The sequence below is a fragment of the Pelobates fuscus genome, chromosome 5, assembly GCF_036172605.1.
Source record: "Pelobates fuscus isolate aPelFus1 chromosome 5, aPelFus1.pri, whole genome shotgun sequence".
Classification (NCBI taxonomy): domain Eukaryota; kingdom Metazoa; phylum Chordata; class Amphibia; order Anura; family Pelobatidae; genus Pelobates; species Pelobates fuscus.
The window spans coordinates 346,800,439-346,817,339 of record NC_086321.1 but is presented as its reverse complement, the minus strand read 5'-3'; positions in this window follow the sequence as shown (position 1 = coordinate 346,817,339).

Sequence of the window (16,901 nt, the reverse complement as noted above, 5' to 3'; positions counted from 1 at the left end):
ATTGGCAGTCCCTCGGGCGGAACAGGAGGGATCGGATTTGTGCCGCGATAGGCGAATGGTCTGACCAACCCATGGGTTTGATCTCTGCCGACAGTAGCATGGGTAGTATTTCCTGAGCTAGAAATATGTAGTCCAACCTACTATAGTGTTTGTGTACAGCGGAGTAGTATGTAAAGTCACGTTCATTAGGGTGCAGAGCTCTCCAGCTATCCACGAGCCCAGCGCCTCGCAGTGCTTCACGGATACCCCGCAGGCCGTGGGGCGGAAAGGAGCTAGCCCCTTAAGAGGTATGAGACCTCGCTTCGAGGGCTACATTCAGATCGCCTGCCATGATCAGGAAGCCCTCCCAGAACTTCTCAGTTTGCTTAAGGCCCGTTTGATGAATCCGTGTTGCCACGTGTTGGGGGCATAGATGCTAGCGAAAGTGTAGGTACATCCAGCAACAGTTCATTTAATGAAGAGGAATCGTCCCATGCTGTTGGCCAGTATGTCCTTTCTTTCAAACGGAATCGTTTGCGCAAACAAGATTGCTACTCCAGCCTTCTTTGCAGTCTGATGATTTGCAAAGTACCCAAGTGGGTATCTTTTGTCTCAGAGCGTGGGGCCTTCATCTCCCCAGAAATGGGTCACCGACACCCTCTCGGCCCATAGGGAGCGCAAGAGGTGCGACCTCCGCTTGGGCGAGTTCAGGCCCCGGACATTATTCGACCAGATGTGGAAAGGCGCGGGTGCAAATCTCGTTCCCATAGTCCCTATTAATAAAAAAAAAAAAGGGGAGGGGAGGGGAGGGGGGAAGAGGGGTAGGTTAAGAGAGAAGGGAAATGAGTGAATGCGGGTATGTCTGGAACCCTACTTGGTTCTCGGTGACACGACACCTGTGGCGGGTGCGTCACGCAGGTCACCCCGTCGAAATAGCCCACACACTCCCTACCAGTTCTGGGAGGATGCCTATCACAGGGCACTTGCCCTGGGGAGCACTCATACAGGGCCTAACCTATGTATCTTGCGTGTGGCGAGGCGTGCCTCGTCCGCTGTGTTGCTGATTGGTTAAAGCGTGTATGTCTGTAACAGAGATCAGTATCCTTCTCAGGATCAAATCAGGTATTCTGGAGACTACACCGTCTGTCGCCCACCCCCCTGCCGAGGGAGCTAGTACATGACAGGAGGCATAAGATTTCTGGATTCTCATATGCGGTTGATCGCTGTGTTGGGAATTATTGTATAGTGGTCGGCATGGGGAGCTCTGTCCGCCCCAGGAAGTTTTACAGTTCAGGGAGGTTGCCCCTATCTATCTAACGAACGGGAAGCTGTTGTCATCTCCTTGGTGTCAGCTCCGTCTTTGCATGCTATCTTTGTTTATAGCTTTCCTCTTCCCATAGTCTTGTGTGTTCTGGTCAGGGGGTCTAGCGGGAGTCTACTACATCATGGCGCCCGTGGGGTTTCAGTCAGTGCATATTTAGCTTTGTGTGGGTGTGAACGCCACAGTCCCTCTCGGGCCCGCCACCCACCCTCCTAGGGACCACTTTTGCCTCTGGCCTATACCCCTTTTCTCCGTTGGCCCCTAATGCGGGTCTGCATGAATTTGTTACTGTGCATTGTATGTGACCAGCGTATGGCATGTTTACCCCCTTTGCATCTGGTGTTCATATATCTACTCCTCCCTCCTCTGTCTTAAGCCTGTTATCTCCCATATCACTGTGACACATAAACCCGTATCCCTATCTAGACATTTTTGTCACTAGATCCGGTGGTGGTTACTGGGATGTCAATCCGAGGACCCTTACCACCGTCAGGTCCTTCACATTTAACAGTTCGACTTCACATCTCTGTGTCGTATCTTTCGACCCGCTTCCGGGGCCTGTTAGGTGACTCACTGTTTAGTTCGGTGCGTGTGCATGCGCCCTTCACTCTCCCGACCTGATATGGGGGCGTCTCGGTGTCTGTATATAGTCTCGCCCCCCTCTCTCCTAGTGATACCGGAGAAACTGACGGAAGCCAAGCACAGAGAGATGGACACAGGTTTCTTCAGGAAGGAAGAGATTCTTTATTCGGTTCACCGATCGGGACTCAGAGGGACTAATGTCACCAAAATACAACAAGTTCTGAGCCCCGGACAATAGTGCAGGCTCCTTATATAGGCACATAACTCCTCCCATATTAAGCTCCACCCGCACATTCTCATAACCAATCAAAACGAACAAGAACTAACTTCCTGTTTGACCGCATGGCTTGTCCAGCACAATGGGGGAGGGGAATACTATATCCGGTATTCTTGCACATGCTCCGTACACTACTGATCGTATCTTTGCAACGTGCAACCAACCGACCGATACGTCAGCATATGCACGTACACATGCCACGTGGTAATCTGGGCCTACTAAATTTATTTTTACCGAGATTCCACCACATTCCCCCCTTTTGATGCCTCTGATATTTCACAATTACGGAGGCATCACTTAACCTTGGTTTGCATATACCTCAGGTTACCATGAACCAGACCAGACTTTTCTATGATGTGAATCCCTCAACACTCCACTTCCTGCATTGGTTCTCCCTGATTTAGAGCCTCATATTTATATATATAGCCATTATCTGTGCAGCCGCCTTCCTCTCTGCTATATTTTCTATCAGGCTCTGCACAGACCTAACTACTAAAGGAATAAGACATGGCAGGAGTAGACACAACATTAAAATCAGCATGACTCCGCCTACCAATGCCTTAAAGCGGCACTGTCATGCCGAATCCCGTTTTTTTTTAACCCCCCTCCCGCCTCCACTACATCCAATCGACCCCCTAGTCACCCCCAAATGCCCCTAAGCCCCCCACATTACCTCTTTTTAATTCTTTATCTTCTGCCCCGGACTATATTCAGGGCGCCGCCATCTTTGTGTGGGTAGGTGAAGTCCCTGTGGGACACGTCATCTACCCACACTACACAGACTGTGAGATTCCCGCACATGCCCAGTGAAACACCTGGACTTGCGAACGGGAATTTCACCTATTCATTCATTCATTCATCAGACAAACGAATGAATGAATAGAAACATCAGACAAACAAACTAACACTGAGTATCAGTGTTCGTTTGTTCGTTCAGTTTGTTACAAGGAGGGAGCTACCGGCGTGCAGCTCCCTCCTTGTAATATGTAACTATAGAAGCGGCAGGGAGCAGAGCTCCCCACCATTTCATAAGCCCCCCAGGTCCCCCCCTCACTCTATGGGGGTCAATATGACTCCCATAATAGCACAAGGGAGATTAAAATCTCCCCAATGCCCCTACTCGCTATACCGAGAGTAGGGGCATGTCCACTAAACAGTGAGAAGCCTGTGGCTGCTCACTGTAAAAAAAAAAAATGGTAATAAGGGGGGGGGGGGACCTACTGTCCTCCCCCCGGCCCCCACCCCTGCGCGGTGGGTGGGGGCCCTAATAAAACAATAAGGGGGGGACCTACTGTCCTCCCCCCTGGCCCCCACCACTGCGCGGTGGGTGGGGGCCCTAATAAAACAATAAGGGGGGGGGCTACTGTCCTCCCCCCCTGGCCCCCACCCCTGCGCGGTGGGTTGGGGCCCTAATAAAACAATAAGAGGGGGGGGGGGGGACCTACTGTCCTCCCCCCCTGGCCCCCACCCCTGCGCGGTGGGTGGGGGCCCTAAATGAACCCCCCCCCATCAAGGTGACTAGGGGTCCCAAGCCCCTAGTCACCCCCCCTCACCCAAAACATTCTATCCCCTACCTACCCCCTCACCCTAAAAATAGTGAGGGTGGAATAAAATAACTAACCTGTAAAAAAAAAAATTAAACTTACCATTTGACGTCTTCTTTTTTCTAAATTCTTCTTTCTTCATCCCCCCAAAAGGCCAAATAAAAATCCATAAACCCGTCGCACTTAAAAAAACAAACAAAAAACGAGCGCAAACAAAAATTAATCCATCTTCACCCATGGAGGGCACGCCGCGTACTGAGCTCCGCAGGGCGGGTCAAGGCTTATAAAGCCTTGCCCCGCCCTGCAATTAGGCTTAGAACACAATGATTGGTTGGTTTAAGCCAATCAGAGTGCTCTGTGTCATTTTACACAGCGTGGGAAAATTCAAAAGAACTTTCCCACGCTGTGTAAAATGACAGATCACTGTGATTGGATGGTTTTCAAGCCATCCAATCACAGTGCTCTGTGTCATTTTACAAGCGTGGGAAAATTCCAAAGAACTTTCCCACGCTTGTAAAATGACACAGAGCAGTGTGATTGGATGGATTTCAAGCCATCCAATCACAGTGCTCTGTGTCATTTTACAAGCGTGGGAAAGTTCTTTGGAATTTTCCCACGCTTGTAAAATGACACAGAGCACTGTGATTGGATGGTTTGAAAACCATCCAATCACAGTGATCTGTCATTTTACACAGCGTGGGAAAGTTATTTTGAATTTTCCCACGCTGTGTAAAATGTCACAGAGCACTCTGATTGGCTTAAACCAACCAATCATTGTGTTCTAAGCCTAATTGCAGGGCGGGGCAAGGCTTTATAAGCCTTGACCCGCCCTGCGGAGCTCAGTACGCGGCGTGCCCTCCATGGGTGAAGATGGATTAATTTTTGTTTGCGCTCGTTTTTTTTTTTTTTTTTCTAAGTGCGACGGGTATGATGGATTTTTATTTGGCCTTTTGGGGGGCTGAAGAAAGAAGAATTTAGAAAAAAGAAGACGTCAAATGGTAAGTTTAATTTTTTTTTTTACAGGTTAGTTATTTTATTCCCCCCTCACTATTTTTAGGGTGAGGGGGGTAGGTAGGGGATAGAATGTTTTGGGTGGGGGGGTGACTAGGGGCTTGGGACCCCTAGTCACCTTAATGGGGGGGGGGTCATTTAGGGCCCCCACCCACCGCGCAGGGGTGGGGGCCGGGGGGGAGGACAATAGGTCCCCCCCTAATTGTTTTATTAGGGCCCCCACCCACCGCGCAGGGGTGGGAGCCGGGGGGAGGACAATAGGTCCCCCCCTAATTGTTCTATTAGGGCCCCCACCCACCGCGCAGGGGTGGGGGCCGGGGGGAGGACAATAGGTCCCCCCCTTATTGTTTTTTATTGTTTTATTAGGGCCCCCACCCACCGCGCAGGGGTGGGGGCCAGGGGGGGAGGACAATAGGTCCCCCCCTTATTGTTTTATTAGGGCCCCCACCCACCGCTCAGGGGTGGGGGCCGGGGGGGAGGACAGTAGGTCCCCCCCCTTATTGTTTTATTAGGGCCCCCACCCACCGCGCAGGGGTGGGGGCCAGGGGGGGGAGGACAATAGCCCCCCCCTTATTGTTTTATTAGGGCCCCCACCCACCGTGCAGGGGTGGGGGCCAGGGGGGAGGACAGTAGGTTCCCCCCCCATCTTTAACCCCCGCGCGGGGGAGGTGTTTATTAGTTGTTTTTTTTTTTTTACAGTGAGCAGCCACTGGTCACTGCTTACTAGACATGCCCCTTATTTACTAATACTAAGTAATCTTTACTTAGTATTAGTAAAGTTGGCTGAAAGACCAATTCAGGTCTTTCAGCCTTTTAGTAGATAGCTCCCTGATACCGTGGGAATTAGGGAGTTATCTACTAAGCGGCTGCAAGATGCAGCCGCGGCAATGAATAGGATTGGAGTTTCATTCATTAGAATGAAATTCCGATACAAACAAAGTACCGAATTGCATCCTAACACCAATGGAGAAACTCTTCTCATTCTGTTAGGATGCAATTCGGCAGTTTTGCCGGCGTTCTGTCTAAGTGACAGGACATTCGGCAATACTGACAGGAAGCGTTGTGGGAACAGGGAGGAAAGCTAGGGATCATGGGAAAATTGCTCTGACCAGCGGAAATGAAGCACACTTTGCTCCTCCGCTGGTCTGAGCTGGTCAAGCGGAGGAATCCTGCATAAGACAAAGAGTCCCTACTTTGTCTTATGATTTTAAAGAAAACTAAAGAAGACAGGAAGAAAAGAAGAACAGATCCTGAGAGAGGGGGAGAAGATGAAGGTAAGTTCGGCATGACAGTGCCGCTTTAAGCCCTCCAAACTGCTCATACCAGTTACCAAACCAACTACTTCGATTATACCCTTTCCATACCTGAGTAGGCACATGCGCTAGTTTAACCATATGGCTAGTAAGCTCAGCTATTGCTTGCCCTTCGTCATCTATTTGAAGACAGCAATTGCTCAGGTTAAACTTCCCACATACACCTCCCTCTACTGCCAATAGGTAATCCAAAGCTAATCTATTTTGGTAAACTGCTGTCCTCATCCTGGTATTATGCTTCGCTAGAAGATTGAGCGCTTGTGAGGTCTCATTAGTAATTATCTCAACCACCGCCTGTAACCTTATAATGCGGTTGAGCATATATATTGGGGTTCTATACGCGAAAGTACCATCCTCTGCCCAAGTGGCTGGCCCATAATAGTCTATAATACGCTGGGGAGGACATTCATCATCTTCCCAGGCGCCTATTTCTATGGGTCCTCTTTTCTTCCTATGATTCACATCATACACTTTAACTCCCAAAGTCAATAGGCAACAAGAAGAAAGATGGTTTGAGCATACCTAACACACATGCCCCTTCCCAGTCCTGTGGTAACTCCGAATAGGCCTTCTTACCACAGATCCAGTACAAATTTGCTGGGGCTCTCCAACTAGATGTGATGGATAAGTCAAACCATACGTCCTTTAAATTGGCATATCTTTCAAACGGGTTAGATGGTTCTGAGACATTTGAAGCCGACCACCAAGTTGTATTCTTTGTATCATCATCATAAGCTTTTTGCCCTAGACAAGTTAATTCTCCTACAGAAGTATTAAACATCATTCCTTTCCTTGCTATGCAAACATAACCTATGATGGAGGTTTTTAATCTCCACTCAGATTTACCTCTAACACTCATCTGATAATCGGCTTGTGTAGATATTAATTGTTCAACTGCCTCAGAACCGGACATTACCTCCTTTGCTTCCCAAGGCCATTGGTCTCCCATGTTAGTACCTCCACACACATACAGGGCCGGCGCCACCTGTAAGGCCGGATCCCTGTCCCTGCTGCGCCTCCTCATGCTGCGCCGCCTGAGCGCTTTAGCAAGCCCCAGGCGGCGCAGCACTGCTGCATGGAGGGCGGCCGGGTTTATGATCGGCAGGAGGGAAGCGCAGAGCGCTCCCTCCTGCCGGTCTCTCCATGTAGCGTGGCCGGGCGGCGCGGAACGCGGGACAGGAACCTTTGTTTCCTGTACCCGGCCGCCGGCGGAATTACAGGAAGTGCTCACTCAGTGAGCATTTCCTGTCATTCCGCCGGCGGCCGGGTACAGGAAACAAAGGTTCCTGTCCCGCGTTCGGCGCCGCCCGGCCACGCTACATGGGCAGGAGGGGAGGGTAAGGACCACTAAGGGGGGGGAGGGGGGAGGTTTAAGGACCACTAAGGGGGGGGGGGGCTTAAGGACCACTAAGGGAGAGGGGGGGGGGGGTTTAAGGACCACTAAGGGAAGGGGGGGTTTAAGGACCACTAAGGGAGGGGGGGTTAAGGACCACTAAGGGAGAGGGGGGGGTTTAAGGACCACTAAGGGAGGGGGGTATAAGGACCACTAAGGGAGGGGGGGTATAAGGACCACTAAGGGGGGGTATAAGGACCACTAAGGGAGGGGGGTATAAGGACCACTAAGGGGGGGTATAAGGACCACTAAGGGAGGGGGGATAAGGACCACTATGGGAGGGAGGGGGGGTAAGGACCACTATGGGAGGGGGGAGGGGTAAGGACCACTATGGGAGGTTGGGGGGGATAAGGACCACTAGGGGAAGGGAGGATAAGGACCACTAGGGGAGGGGGGATAAGGACCACTAGGGGAGGGGGGATAAGGACCACTAGGGGAGGGGGATAAGGACCACTAGGGGAGGGAGGGAGGGGGATAAGGACCACTAGGGGAGGGAGGGAGGGGGGATAAGGACCACTATGGGAGGTCGGGGGGGATAAGGACCACTAGGGGAGGGGGGATAAGGACCACTAAGGGGGGGAAGGACCACCAAAGTGGGGTAAGGAGGGAGGACTACTAAGGAGAGGGGAGGAGGGTGATTACCACTAAGGGGGTGGGGGAGTAGGGGAAGGTCTACTAAGGGGTTTTGGAGAGGGAGGACCACTAAGGGGTTTGGGAGAGGGAGGACTACTAAGGGGGGAGGGGGGAGTGAGAAGACCACCAAGGGGGACTGCAGATGGACAGGGGGCCAAGGGAGAGCACTAAGTGACAGAAGGGGAGAACACGGAGGGACAGAAGGGAAGGGGAAATCAATAATTGAGGGGAGAGCACTATGAATTTTTTTTAAAAAAAAAGAAATCTGTTCCCATCTCAGTCCCTATCCTACCCCACAAACCCTCTCTTTTACACTTCACACATACACAATGCATCCCCCCCACACACACACAGAAACATACAATGCATTCCTACTCACACACAGACACACCCGAAACACACAATTCATCCCTTACGTTCTCTTACATAATTAATGCACCCCTTACAGACACACACTGCATTCAATTACATACACAGAAACAAACCTTGCACCCCTTACACACACACACACACACACACACACACACACAGAAACATACAATGCATTCCTTACACGCAAACACACACTACATCCCCTATAAACACACTACATCCCTTACACAAATTGCACACATAAAACATCCCCAACTCATGGATGGGCCATGTAGGTGGATTTATGGGTGGGCATTGTAGGCGTATGCCCCCTGGGGGCCCAGACCTTGAGCTGTGTAAGGGGCCCTAAAAAATGGAGCTGCTTCCTGTTCGTTAATTGTTGTGAGCACTGTTAAAAACAGTCTCCAGAGAGCCTCTTCTACACCAGACCTGTGGAGCCAGACTGAGCCCATCATCAGCCTCTTGTCCTCATCTGGTGGTAAGTAGGCAATCCAATATATTATTAGTGCCACTAATCTCTAATTTACCTCACATTAAATGGATACTATAGTCGCCAGAAGCACTGCAGCATAATGTAGTGGTTCTGGTGTCTATAGCCTGTGCCTGTAGGCTTTTTAATGTAAACACAGTCTTTTCAGATAAGACACTTTGTGAAGACTGGCGTTGGCCCATATGGCAGAGCATATGGGCGGGGCATTGTGATGTCACATGGTGGGCTGGACATATGGGGGGGCGACAAATTTTTTTTTGCCTAGGGCGGCAAAAATCCTTGCACCGGCCCTGCACACATAGCAGTTGGTTACATTAAGACTACCAGCAATACTCTCAGCTAAATCTATAAACAGGTTTTTAGCGTTATGGGGAATCTTATTATCTACACTCATCTCTTCATAAAATGAATGGAATACCTGATGAGTTTGGGATGATACGGTATCGGTCTCTATCCCTATAAACAATATTGTCCCAGGGTCTAAACCCGTCCCATATATTTGAAACCCAAATAAGTTACCATATCTGTCTAGGAATTGGTCAGGATTATTTATAAGAATATGGACTGGGTTGCATTCCATAGACTTACAATATGGGTTGGTAGGCAACTTAGTAACAATCATATCCTTGTCTGCTGTCTGTCCCCAAGTTGCCCACCCCACACAAGACCAATATGGGCAAAAATTATATTCCCTATCTGGGCATCTCGGACTTACATACTTGTTTTTACTACTGGGACAAATATATTTATCGTTAGACCCATACGTTCTCTCCCACTTAAGATCCCCACATACATTCCACGGCTTTCTACCACTTGATATCGCTTTACATGCATCAAATAGCAGAACACCCGAAGAATGTACGGTTTCTAACACAGTTTTTTTTTTTTTTTTTTTTTTTTAATTCTTTATTTTATTTGTGCGTGGAAAACCATAACATAATTACATTGCCACAACAGCATGTATGCATAAACAGTATGTCGTAGTGTTGCCATAGTGAGGCGTTCAGAGGTTTCTGCACCTTTTTTTTTTTTTTTAAATGAACGTTACTTAACAGGTTGTTCGTTCTTTTCAGTTCAGCTGAAGAGGGGAATACAGGCTTGACCATGAATCATGAATACACAAAAATAATAACAATTTAAACGACCAGAAGAGTAGTGCTAGGTTTTTAAACAATGTGTTATATATCTGAAAACTGCTTTACCAGATAGGGAAGCGAGAGAGCACATACTTTGCTTTGTCTGCCAGGGCTTGTAAGTTACGCTAAGGGCTTGAGGGAAGTGTTTCGATCCAGCAAACCATCTATGCCGGTGACTAACGGTCAAGCGCCGTGCCGAGGCTGTAGTGGGTCGAGGGCTTAGCAAGTGGGTGGGGAGCTTGCGGTACCATCGCTGATTGTGGGATTACCTGGCTACGCAGCCTCGGAACTGCTCTAAAGCCATTGTGATACAAGGGTTAACTAGAGGCTGTCTTTCAAATTGGGAGGCCTGTGAATTATGGACTGAAGTGTTAGCATATGTACCTGTAGTGGGGCGCAAAGCTTAATTAGAGGTCTGGGAGAAGGTACTGTGAGTTCTCTTAAGTCAACGGGCCAACACAACAGGCCTGCTCTCTGGTAAACTGCCTAAGAGGTATCAGACCTGCTGAGGAATGGTCGGGAGAGAAGGCTCAATTATTAAACATATGCAATGTGGTGTCGGGTAGATTCTGAAAACAAACGTATAACAAAGCAAACAGCAATAATAAAACAAATATCAAGAGAGTGTAAGTCTCTGGGTGGGCAATCAGTTACGTTTCCCCAATAGCTTCATGTGTCTCGTTGTGCAACCCGGTAGGTAGGTATCCGAGGTGAGGGCCATAGATGTCATGTAGTCGATGTTCCATGTGAGCTTTATGAGGCGATCTCCGACTAGGGCTGCGTTCGCCTTAGATCACTCAGTCCAGAGGACCACAGCAAAGTGAGGGGTGATGGTTTTAAAGTTCGTCTGTGGTCTCAACGAGAGTTCATCGATATTGCTGTTTGGTGGGAGGTTCTCGGGACAAATGTCTCGGAGGTGGCCGGATTCCACGTATGGGAGTTGGAGGGCTTGTCAGGCTGCTGTAAGGCGTCTTGAGGGAGGCCCCATGCCGCCAGGTGCTTTTTTGCCTCTGGTAGGTCAGTAATTAGATATGTGTCAGTCCCGTGTAGCACTTGTAGTTTGCGGGGTGGGCGCCATTGGTATTGTATGTTATGTGCGCGGAGTAAGGTGGTAAGTGGCCTGAGGTTTGCGCGCCATTGCATTGTTCCCCTAGATAAGTCCGTATAAAACGAAAGGGACATGTCCTCAAAGGCATAAGGTGTGTTTCCCCTGGTGGCTGCCATTATTGCCATTTTATCTTGGCGTTTATGGAATTTCACGATGATGTCCCTGGGTGCTGCTTTTGGGGCTGTCGTGGGTTTGGGTAGACGGAATGCGCCGTCTATGCTTATGCCCTTGGCTTGTCTCGCAGGGAGAATTGTGCTTACCAGTCGCCGAATGAGGTGAGGCATCTCGGCATCTGAGACTGAGTCTGCTACGCCCCGAATCTTGAGGTTTTGGGCTCGCCGCGTGTCCTCCATTGCCGCCATTTTGTGTTCTGCTTGCATGTGCTGCTGCCGTAGAGTAGCGACATCCTTCTGGATAGCGGTAAGTTGTTGTGCGTGGCTCCTTGTATCTCGTTCGATGACATCCACACGGTCCGACAGGCCTTGGATGTCTCTCTTCATGTCCGCCATGTCGGCCTGGATGCCCCGTCGGAGTTCCGCCAACAGTTCCCTCATCTCCACTTTCGTGACCGGTGTTGCATCTGCCTGTGCCTTGGGCAGTGTCGGCTGTTTCGCGGCAGGTAAGGTCACCTCTTCCTGGTCCGAGAATGGGTCGTCAGAGTTTGTGAAGTCGTCCACATAGCCAGCGTAGTCCGCCATGTTGGGCTCCAGGGCTCCCTGCGCTCTCCGCCACAGGTCCCCGATGGTTGCGCCCGGGCGTGTTCCGTCCGATTTAAGTTTTTTGCTCTTCTTCCCCATGCTGTCTAGGGTGTTGGGGCTATCTGCTTGTTTCTTGCGATTTTGGGGGTAATATATCGTAGTTTTGTGGATTTAAGCTTGTAAATATACGGAGCTCGCTGGAGTTGCGACCGCTCTGTTCGGCTGTTGGCTCCGCCCCCCTCTAACACAGTTTTATTTATTAGGGTCCCCTGTGGATCTCCATTCCTGAGGGTCAACCAAATAGTACGGGGTTGATACTCTGGATTGAAGCACTTAGGTTCTCCTACTCCTAAATGGCATACACTATATTCTATACCTAGATATATACACCTAGACACATCACCTTTACACTCATATTGTGAATGCCAAATTAGGGTCTGGGAAATATGATTACCTGTCATAGTAGTCTTAATGCAAACCTCACAGCTAGGAGTGTCGGTACCTCTACCTTCCTGAATATAAAAAGACATATAAATAAACATTATCATTAACACTTCTTTCGTCGGCTGCATCCTCAGTCTTCGTCCGTGCGATGGCACCTCAGCTTCCAGGATGTAAGGGCTGCAGGGAATGGAGTTCTGCTCGTCTTCACAGGGGTCCCTTCGAGACTTTCCTGACTTTTAATAACACGTTGGTGAGCGGACAGGCGTTATTATGGCCATATAAACACTCACTTACCAATCTCTGTAACAACAATAATTGTAATCCATAAGGTTTCCTCGTCACTCCGACTGAGTCGTGCGCTTTAACCGGATCTTGCAGGGATTCTCTGGATCTGTTGTAGCTTGCCAAGAATCTACTGCTGCTGGTTTAACCCTGGAGTGATGAATCCACGGAGTCACTTCGTCCACTTTTATTGCTGTAGGGGTAGACAAAAGAACAACATAAGGACCCCTCCACTTAGGCCCTAACGGTATATTATTCCACTCTTTAATCCACACTTGGTCTCCTGGATGGTAACTATGAACAGGGGGATAAATATTCACAGGTAATCTATCTTGTACCCATTTCTGTACCTCCTCCATAGTTTTACCCAACTCTACAACCTGCTGCCGGGTAATTCCTTCTCCCAACTGACTCAAATCCCCCCTTAAGTTACCAAGTACGGGAGGTGGACGCCCATACATGATTTCAAAAGGAGAGAGACCCATCCTTCTGGTAGGTGTACTTCGAATACGCAACAGAGCTATAGGCAAAAGAACATTCCACTTGAGTTGGGTTTCCTGACACATTTTTGCCAACTGATTCTTAATAGTTCTATTCATTCTTTCTACTTTACCAGAACTCTGAGGTCTATATGCCATATGAAGTCTCCACTTAATACCAAGCATATGAGTCAGTTGTTGTAGGCACTGGTGAACAAAGGCTGGACCATTATCCGATCCTATAGAGCAGGGTAGTCCATATCGGGGTATTATTTCTCGTAGCAGGAATCGCACAACTTCTCCTGCTTTCTCTGTACGTGTAGGACATGCTTCTACCCAGCCTGAATAGGTGCACACAACTACTAGTAGGTAGCGATGTCCACCAGATTTAGGCATAACTGTATAGTCAATTTGTAGATCGGACATAGGGAGTCCCCCCATATACTGAACTCCTGGTGGCTTTACTGGTCCTTGCCTTGCATTATTTTTAGCACATGTTACACATCTTCGTACAATGGCTTGAGTTAAGTTGGACAATCTTGGTATGTAGAAATTCTTTCTGAGAGATTCTTCTGTACTATCTCTTCCAGAATGTGTCCCATTGTGATAATTCTGGACAATTTCTACCGCTAGTGATGCTGGAATAACTATTCTCCCATCTTCTAACTGATACCATTTGTTCTCCAGGTACTTTCCAGGTTCAGTCTTTAACCACTCTTCTTCTTGAGCTGTATAAACTGGAGTCCATTGAGACAGTGGAGTCGGTATAAGAGCAGCTATATGTTCCACATATTCCTGTCTTCCTGATTCAGCGGCACGCTTAGCTGCATTATCTGCCATCCGATTTTCTTTGGTTACATCACCATCGCCTCTCAGATGCGCTCGACAATGTATAATACCAACTTCTTTTGGTTCCCATACTGCTTCCAATAGTTGTAGTATTTCAGCTGCGTACTTGATTTCTTTACCCTCTGAATTCAATAGTCCTCTTTCTTTATACAAAGCTCCGTGGGCATGAGTGGTTAAAAACGCATACTTGGAGTCCGTGTAGATGTTTACTCTCAAACCTTCAGCCAATTGTAACGCTCGTGTTAGTGCTATCAATTCTGCCTTTTGTGCTGATGTTCCTTTTGACAGTGGCCGAGCTTCTATCACCTTGTCTATCATTGTTACTGCATATCCTGCATAGCGAATCCCTTCTTTCACATAACTACTGCCGTCTGTATAAGATTGGACATCAGGGTTCTGGATGGGAAAGTCACGAAGATCTGGTCTACTTGAAAATACTTCATCCATCACCTCCAAACAATCGTGTTGACTTTCAGTAGGTTGCGGCAAAAGGGTAGCTGGATTTAAGGTATTGACAGTCTCTAAATGCACTCTTGGGTTTTCACACAACATTGCTTGATACTTAGTCATACGGCTGTTACTAAACCAATGATTGCCTTTGTAATCTAGCAACGTCTGTACTGCGTGCGGGACTCGCACATAAAGTTCTTGACCCAGAGTGAGTTTATCGGCTTCAGCTACCAGCAGGGCGGCTGCAGCTACGGCTCTTAGACAAGGTGGAAGACCACTGGCCACTGCATCCAATTGCTTAGACATATAGGCAACAGGTCTTTGCCATGATCCCAAGTACTGTGTCAATACTCCCACAGCCATTCTTCTTTGCTCGTGTACATATAAGTAGAATGGTCGTGTGTGATCAGGTAGACCTAATGCTGGGGCACTCATCAAAGCCTTCTTCACATCTTCAAATGCCTTTTGCTGTTCTGGGGTCCATAGGAAGGGGTCGTGTTCTGTACCCTTGATAGCTGCATACAGAGGTTTCGCCAATATCGCATAACTGGGAATCCATATCCTACAGAAGCCTGCTGCCCCCAAGAACTCTCGCACTTGTCTTCTATTCTTGGGTATTGGTATTTGGCACACAGCTTCTTTTCTCTCTGGCCCCATTATTCTTTGACCTTCAGAGATATGGAATCCCAGATATTTGACAGTTGGCAGACACAACTGAGCCTTCTTCCTAGACACCTTGTATCCTGCCTTCCAGAGAATGTGTAGTAGATCGTTTGTTGCTTGCTGACATATTTCCCTTGTAACTGCCGCAACAAATCATCTACGTATTATAATAGTACACACTCTCCTGGGATGGACTTGAAATCCAGTAAGTCTTGACTTAAAGCTGAACCAAATAGGGTAGGTGAATTTTTAAACCCTTGAGGCAGTCTTGTCCAAGTCATCTGGCGTTTCGAGCCCGTTACAGCATTTTCCCATTGGAATGCGAAGATACATTGGCTTTCTGCAGCAATTCGGAGGCAAAATAAGGCATCTTTGAGGTCTAAGACTGTAAAATAGGTAGCCCCGCCCGGAATTAAAGCAAGCAGGTTATACGGATTGGGCACAACTGGGTGTATACTTACAACCTCTCAAGTCCTGCACAGGGCGATACTCATCTGTACCGGGCTTTTGAACAGGCAGCAATGGGGTGTTCCAGGGGGAAGTACAGAATTTTAGGATACCATACCGTATGAACTTATCCAGATAAGATTGAATATTCTTCTTTGCCTTCTGCGGGATATGATATTGCCGTAGGCTCACTGGATAAACCCCAAGTTTTAGTTCAATTCAAATGGGTGGAATATTGCGGGCCAGTCCTGGTGGGTTGTTCTCTGCCCAAACTCCTGGTATGTTGAATAAGGATTCATCACTCTTAGGGTTTTGGCTAGTCAACGCTGTATAAAGTCGCCACTCTTCTTCCTTTGGTACTGATAATGTCATAATACCTGAAGGTCCATTAAACGTTAAAGATGTTGTTCCATTTGGTAGGAACGTTATCTGCGCTTGTAATTTTGATAGCAAATCACGTCCCAACAATTGGACTGGACATTCAGGCATATAAAGGAATTGATGTTTCACTACGTGGCCTCCCAATGTACATTGTCGACTTTTAAGAACCGGTTTTGCAGCACTCCTTCCAGTTGCTCCTATTACGGTGATAGTTCTTCCAGATGGAGGAGCAACTAGGTCAGTCACCACCGAATTTTCAGCACCAGTATCAATCATGAATGCACTCCTTTTTCCCCCTATTGATACTTCGACCATAGGCTCCGCTCGGCCAAGGGGGATGGAGCCCGGTCGGTATCAATAGTCATCCATGACCGTGTCAGCCAATCCTACAAAGTCCCTATCTTCTCTATCGCGGGATCTCTGCGCTGCGGGATAATATCTATCTTCCCTAACACTTGCTCTATTGTTACCATTACTCCCTCCGGGACCTCCTCTACCTCTCGCTCTACCTCTATAGTTTCCATATCCTGCCCTGGGTTGGTCTCTCTCATACTGCTCCCTTTTTGGACACTCGCTTCTCAAATGCCCTTCTTCTCTACAGTATGCACACTGATTCCTACTCAGGGGTTCCCTATTCCACTTACTGTCGCCTCTATCTGGTCCCCGTCTGTCTACGCCTGCGATCGCTACCGCTAGCATATCCGCCTTTTTACGCATCTTGCGCTCTTCCTCTTTCTTATTCTCTGATTCCCTATTCATGTAAACTTTATTAGCTACCTCCATTAGTTGGGTGATGGACATTCCTACGAACCCTTCTAACTTTTGTAGCTTGCGCTTAATATCTCCGTAGGCTTGGCTGACAAAGGCAGAGTTTACCATTCGGGAATTCTCAGGGGCTTCCGGATTAAAGGGGGTATACAAGCGGTATGCCTCCAATAATCGGTCATAAAAGACACTGGGCGGTTCATCACTTTTCTGTAACACCTCAGCCGTCTTAGACATATTTATAGCTTTCTTCCCTCCGGCTTTCATGCCAGCAATTATAGCTT